The sequence below is a fragment of the Apis dorsata genome, unplaced genomic scaffold, assembly GCF_000469605.1.
Source record: "Apis dorsata unplaced genomic scaffold, Apis dorsata 1.3 scaffold_221, whole genome shotgun sequence".
NCBI lineage: Eukaryota > Metazoa > Arthropoda > Insecta > Hymenoptera > Apidae > Apis > Apis dorsata.
In genome coordinates this window covers 331,332-338,985 of record NW_006263503.1, presented here as the reverse complement: position 1 = coordinate 338,985, position 7,654 = coordinate 331,332, and the positions used below count along the sequence as shown (strand labels likewise).

Sequence of the window (7,654 nt, the reverse complement as noted above, 5' to 3'; positions counted from 1 at the left end):
TGACGAAGCCTCCACCTCGGGCCCTCGACCGAGGAAGAGTCCTGTTTCGGACGCGACGGAGGCGTCTCGACGTCCCTCTCGAGGAGAGGAAGGGGCGGAGGTTCGTTCGAAGAAGAAGAAGAAGAAGAAGAAGAAGAAGGGAGTCGTTGATGTTGGGAAGGAAAAGATTTTCGAAACGGCCGCTAACGAGCTCCGCGCGACTCCCGTTTCTCTTATCCTCCGATTATGTCCGCGTCGCGGCTAGGCAGGATGAATTTATTTCCACGAGTAATTGCACGGTCACGGTTGCCGTTCTCGTGAAACGTGGGGAAGCGTACGAGCGTGTAAGCGGCGCGTCGCGATACAATGGCAAAGGCAAACAGAGGAGGAGGCGATAACAAGTCTCGTTATTTATCGGGATAACCGTGCGTCGAGGAATAGACAAAGCGTGCGGATAGAGGCAGCAGCGTTATAAATGGACGAATAAATAGGGGCAACATTGATTACCGCTCCGGTTCCTGCTACCGGTTTCGACCTGAAAACGAGACGGGAGAGGCACAGCTCTCGGAGATGGCAGGTGTCTCTAAACGATCGAAACGACGCTTAGACGGCGCAGCTGTTCCCCCTCTTATATCTGATCCATTCACCGTGAACCGATTTCGAACTCGATCGAGAAAGAGTTCTCCTTCTTAATCTCATTCCTCCGTGGAATTAAAGTTTAATATCTCTTTTTAAAACTACTTTTTCGAACGAATCTTCGAGTAAACACGAATAGAGAGGAAGTTAGCATAGAATTGACACGAGACAGAGGTTTCTCACGGAGGAGGAAAAGGACGAGAAGGATTAAAAAATCCTTTCTTAAGTTTTCCCAGAGATAATTAATATTCGAGGATACGAAATTGAACGATCGAAGAGAGAAAGCGAAAAGACTGTGGGAAGCGTGCGTAGGTGAGACGAACGTTGGTCGCGCAAAAGGGAGAAGAAGGTGTGTACGTACGGAGAAGAGTGGATAAAATCGCATTGGCCATCGCTCGCTCGCATCTTCTTTTCCCTTTCCTTTCTTTTCTTTTCTCTTCTCTTTTGTCGTTCGTATCGCTTGTTCGCGCGAGGATCGAGCAGGGCGCGAAAGAAAATTAATACTCGGCGAACACGCCGCCATAAAGCTTCCCCGCGGTAATTACGTGGAGGCGAGTATTATGCGCGTTTGCCCCGACTCGCTCGCGCGCTTTACGAGCTTCTGCGTTTAATAACAAAGGTGAACGATGACAACATTGGAAACGAGATTCGAGGAATCCATCTCCCCCTCCATATCTCCTTCTCCACGTGCGTCCTCGCATCGATGATAACGCCTCGTGTTATCGTTTCAGTCTGCCTCGATTCGTCCCGAGCCGCGCTTCTCCCGTAAACACGAGCGGTAATAACAACGCGACGACAAACGAGACGACAAACGCCGTCGATTAACCGCGCGTAACACCGCTGTCGTACTCTCGTTCGACTCGCGTTTACGGTCGCGCTTCGCGTGCTTTCGCGCGCAATTACCCGGCTGCCCGCCATTACCCACTCCTTCGTATTTTCCAGGCGACGAGAATGGATGTACTTGGATATCGTTCGATCCGATTTATTCGACGATCGCCACGTCGGTGAAACCGGATCGCCGCTACCGAGAAATTACGTCGAGTATATGGATTGAGCGCGAAAGTGACGACAAAATCGAAGAACTCGATGGATTTTTAACACTCGCGAATATATAAATTACAAAGGAAACAGGTATGCGTTTCTTCTTTCTATTTACTTATTTCTATGATCTTGCTTCGTTTCGCGCGTAAACGAGTACATTCGCGTCGAAAATCGAACAGCTCGAATCGGTCGAGTGGTCGAGGAAGGAAGAGGCACGATAAGGGAGTGAAGAAGAGAAAGAGAGAAAGAGAGAGAGAGCCGAGAGTGGATGAATTATGTTAAACGCCTGTTTAAATACATGTACGCCCAAGGATACACAGAGTCAAGTAGGCCGCGCGCGCCATTCGTCTTCTCGATTTATATTAAATCGCCTCCTCGAATGACCCGACATCGCGCTCCGCGTTTCTCCCTTTCTTTCTCTTTTTCTCCTTTATTCTCGATAACAACAACCTCTCTCTTTCCGAGTTAAAATGAAACATTTTTTCCATTATACCGTGTTTTCTTTTATCCACGATATCATTGTCAAATCGTTTGCAAGAATATAAACCAATTAACTCTCGACCTTTCCACGAATCGCTGAGCACGTGTGTCTCGTCAAGGCCGTTCGCGAAACGAGCCCTCGCCACGTTTAATTTGCAAACAACGCCCTCGAATCCCGCCATATAGAGTTTATCGAACCCCTGCATCGATCCGTTCGAAGCAGTCTCGTTCCCCGAGGAATCAACGTGCAACGCCCTCCTCCATCCTTGCCATCGTTTTTTCTCCTATCGGGAGAAAAATTGCGCACGATCGCCTTCCGTTCTCGAAGCTGGGACGCGCTCGTCCACACATCCGTTTCTCGTTCGACTCGAGAGCGAACGAGTGGCCGCTCGATCATACCTGATTTATTTCACGAGCTTCAGCTCGGGCGCGTGTACCGCGAACGGTGTACACAGATCGCGGCAGATATACGTTCAGGTGTAAAAGGTGGGCTTCCCGTGGCTGGAAGAGGTTTGCGGAAGAGAAAACTCGCGAGGAGGTTAGCCGCGAAATCATCCTGGACGATGTTCGATAGCCTCCTCGTGTGCAGGTGCACACGCTCGATGCGAAGGGAACGTCCTTCGTAACGTTTGAAATATCGCGTACGACACTTTATAAACGCTCGGAGGTAAATCTATGGATAAAAGGAGAAATCTTTCCGTTTCCCGTATATCCGTATCTTTCGTCGCGAAATACAGTGGCGAAAATTCCAATTAGACGATGCGTTCCTTCGACTCGTCTAATACTCGCGTATATACGAATGAGATACGAATAAACGCGATGGCCGATTCGTCTCGGTGGAATCAAATATCCGTCGAAGCAAGGAAAAAGAGTATCGCGGGACGCGAGGTGAACAACGATAGTGAATAGTAAAAGTATCCGTGTGTGTGTGTGTATGTGTAGCAGTGTTTCGTTGAATGTAACGGAGGTCTGGCCAAACAAACAAACGATAAATATTAATTGAAATGGACGAGATAAAACAAATGAATTCTTATGCCACCGGGACGAACGTCGGTCACGAGCCGACTCTCGCTTTGAGAAGTGAGAAAAAAAAAAGAAGGAGAGTTAGAAAAAGCACGGAAAGAGGGAGAGAGACGAAGATACGAGGTTCGATGGAAAAGGAGGAACGTTATTTGCGAGAACGGGTCGAACAGAGAGAGAAATTTGCACGGTTGGGTAGACTTTCTCTCTCCTTCATCCCTCTCTCTCTTTCTTCCTTTCTCGACCGGATGATTTATATGGAATCATATCTCCGTCCGAATGTCTTCATTTTTAACGGCCAAGTTTCTCTCTTCCCTCCCACCAAATGGATCGACCGATGAAACGGAGGGAGAAAAAAGAAGTTCTCGTTGAAGCCTAGCGAATTTACTCGACGACGCCCGCTCTGCCGAAGCTTTAATTTCTCTCTCTTTCTCTCTTCGCCTCTCCTCTTCTTTCTCGTCGCACGCTCCGAGAGATCGGCGTTACGCTCGATGATACGGGCATTTCGCACGGAACGTGGATCGATCGTGCATAATCGGAATCCGTTATTTTCGGCGCTCGTGTACCAGCATCGAACCGCGATATACTTTTTCCCTCTCCCTCGATTTTTCTTTCTCGATATCCCCGTTTTCCTTCGATATCCTTCCGGTGAGGAAAGATATTCTCGTCGATGACTCACCGAAATCACTCCTGTTCCACGGCCCGTTCTCGACGAGACTCGAACCCTATCGAAGCGTACGAAACGTCGTGTCTTGAGGGCACTCGTAACGGGGCCCCGGGACGACTTCTTCTTTCCAACGATGACCAGCGATTCTCGACAACCGCTGGGTGCCGACGATCCCCTTCGATCCCATTTCCGACACACCCTCGCGCCGTTACGAGATCCTATCCGATCCTATCCTCCCTCCCCTTCTCCCCGTCGTGGATCATCGATGATGCACGCGCTCCGACGATGCCCCCGGTGATCTTCTTCTTCCTCCTCCCAACCGTGCTCTATCGTGACACGAGTATCGTACGGAAAACGGTCGAGAGAGTCGCGTCGTGTGATTTAGAAAAAGGGAGAGGAACGAGGTTGGAACGAAGTTGGGTATAAAAGCATCTCGATAAAACGGAGGGGGGTGTGGCGATGGTATTTCGATGGTGATCTTTATTCGGAGGCTATTGGAGCGCGATGTCTGTTCCGCACGCTTCTCGCGTAGCACCTCGCGTTGCGTAACGGATAGATCCGTGTGTTGTTCTCTCGGTCAGCAATCTGAACCGCGATTAGAACCTGGTCGGAGGGGTACGTATCGTTCTACTCTCGTAACCGTCGTTTTCGAAGATGAATCGAAGATGATAAGGGGGATGGAGGGGCGGACGCGTGCAACGTAACCGCGATGCGTAACGAGCCGAAATGATCGGGGTACGTAAACGTTACGGGGAATTTCGTTCCAATACGAGACCAGGAAACGAAATTGTAATCGAGCCGAAGATAGATGGATAGATTACTTTCTTCCCTTTTTTTTTTTCCTTCTCTCGCGTTCTTTCACCGCTTTGGATACTTTTTATCCAATTTTTATTACCTCGTAATAAACGAGGGTCATCGGTATCGAAGAATTTTCGAAACGGTACACGCGGCAGCATCGCGGTGATGACTTCCTACTTGTTTCGTTCCCCGCGCGCAAGCGCGAAATTTCATCTCGTAAGAATCCTCTTTCTCTCCTTCCCTCCCTCTCTCTCTCTTTCTCTCTCTCTCTCTCCATTCGAGAAAATTTTCATTTCACGGCAGTCCGTTCTCTCTTTTATTCGCCTTTCGTCTCCGTGATATCGCGCGGAAGGCAATAACGCGTGTTGAAACAGCGACGGTAAGATGGTGGACACTCGGGTCCATTGACTGGATGCGCTGCAGTTTTGCTTTACGATGCGGCTGACTGACATTTAATGCCGAATGGCGCCCTTTACCACCTTTACCGCCCGTGAAAGCTTCGTCCTCTGGCTGCCGCCGGCTAATTCCTCGCGGATTTCGTCCTCGGTCATCCACCGTGCAATTTCGATCTTTTCGTCGCCGTTCACGCAGATGAGTCGAGTGGCTTATTTAACCCTTTCGACCTCGCACCGCGTACACACGTCCCGCTGAATATTACGTATTATATGTGCGTTATTTTGTAATCTTTTTATAGCCTCTTTAATTATATTACTGTGAACTGTGAGGGGAACGCATTGATAGGTTTTCGTAATATATTCCTGTATAATATGAAAATTAAAATTACCACGTTTGTCTCGAATATTCCTGTCTTCCGTTGTAATCGGGACTGCGTTCGTTAAAAGGATAACGGGCTAGAGATCGTTTCATTAAATAATTTCAACGTAACTGCGATACCAAGGTCAAACGCGTAATAATCGTTTTTTTTTTTTTTATATACTCGAAAAACTATCGAGCGAGAAAATTTCTCTCCGAGCTTTCGTGTCGTGAAATCGATTATCCTCCGTGAACGGTCGATAGAAATTCCTTCCCCTTCCCCTCCTCGATCGTTTCATTTTTTTCCAATCTTTCGATCTATTTCCATTCCCCCGTCCGAGAAACCTCCGATTCGAGAAGGGAAGAGATATTTTTCGAAACGGAATTTCCAGAATTTCGCGTGGAGAAAACAAACGAAGGCGAGTTTTATTCTCGGCCGAAAGAGACTCCCCCTCCTTTCGAGGCCCCTTTCGAGGTACGCGCGATTGAAATTTATTTAGGGAGGGGGAGGAGGCCGTAAACTACGGGGGAATCGAAGAAATTAGCGTACTGGGCGTGGAATGCACGCGGGGAGCGAACGGGATGAGAAACAATACGGGAACTTAAATACGAGCGTTTTTTTCTCGGCCACCATTTGTCGGAAGAAATATAGCCCGCGTTAAGCGGGACGTTTATAGCGCCGTGAACAGAGCCACATCGGTGAGATTTGCAAACATCTTGCGCGCGAAAGGGCGTGACCAGGGAGGGGGAGCCATATTGCGATATCGCGGAGTTTCGACCGCGTTTTATGTCCCCCTTGCACCTGATCGCTCGTCGCCCGATCCACCGTTTTTTCTTGCCACCGTTTATCGCTTCCCATTAAACTTTATTTATCCCGCGATTATCCCCGCGCCACTTCTCGCGCTCGTTGGATTATTTCAAAAATCTTCCCTGTACCGTTACTTCGCTTATTTTCCATTATTATTATTTTTTAATATCGCTCGAAGTGGGATCTTTATGCGCGTGTATATATATATATACAGGCGCGTGTGATGGAGGAGACGAGTCGTTATTTTAAGTGGAAATTTTAAAACAACGATGAGATGATTGGCACTTAAAGGATCGAAAAAAAGAGGATCGATAATGCTTTTCGTTATTTACGTCGGTAGAGAGGTATTCGTGACGTAAGAGGGAACGTGAAAAAAAGGGGGAAAAAAGAGAAAAAAGGAAAGGAGAGAAAAAAGGAAAGGATTAAAAATAGGAAAAATATATTGCGCATTTACACGGATTGGATTTAGCATTCTTGGATCTCATCTCAAGCTGGATATATCTAATTTGTACCTGACTAATTCGATTTCACACCGATCGACGACAATCGGTTAGCATCTATTTTGAGCCACGAGTCGGCTACATACCGACGCGTATAAACTTGCGCGAAGTACCAGTAAATATATTGCAGGTTCCCTTCAACTTCATCGATGAATACATTGACCCCTATGAAAGGATCGATCGAGTCCCTGTTCCATGCCGCTCGCCTCTTGCTTCGATTTCGTTCCTTTTTCCTTTCTTTCTTTCTTTTTTTTTTTTTCTAAACAGCCATTCGTAACTTTATTCTCGAACGACCGTCGCAAATCTCGTTTAATCGCGTTCAAAAACGTAAAAAAAAAAAAAAAAACATTTTACGTTTTCAAAGGTATCGTTTCGTTTCATTAACTTTTTCCATTCTCCCTCTCTCTCCCTCTCTCGTTTTCCGTCAATCGAAGGTTCGAAAATTTAGAACGACGATTGTTCGACTCTAACGTGTGTTCAAATGCTTGCAAAAGGGAATTTATTTTCTACGTATTCCACAACGTATATTAAAACCAATCCATAACGCGATACGGTATTGGAAGCAAAGGTTACAAACTCGTCGTTAACGACTAAATGAAGCAAAGTGTTAAATGTTTACCGAAAACCAATTAAAATTTACGCATGACGATTCATAAGAGAATTCCAACGGGTTAGAGTAATCGAAGTCGATTTTAATTATGACGACGTGTATGGCTTCTTGTAGCCGTATTCCCATGATAGCGACCCGTGAGTTATCGGACGTTTATGGCGGTGTCCGTTATTCGATTTTACGCTAGGGACCAATGGTAATAACAATTACGGTGCCAAAGGTGGCTTGCGCGCCGTCGTACCCGGCCATCCATAATCGCGATTCTATTCCCATCGCTTCCCGTCTACAGAAATCGATGTAAACACCCGATGGAACGAACGCGCTAATAATCGTTATTTCGCGTCGCGCGCGATTAATTACCT

General features: G+C 47.1%; 1 long non-coding RNA gene across 1 annotated transcript in view; it reads right to left on the bottom strand.

Annotated features, from left to right (window-relative positions):
• Positions 1-7,654, bottom strand: part of LOC116185600 — a 14,560-nt gene that overhangs the window by 6,806 nt on the left and 100 nt on the right. The gene's annotated exons all lie outside the window — the stretch shown is intronic.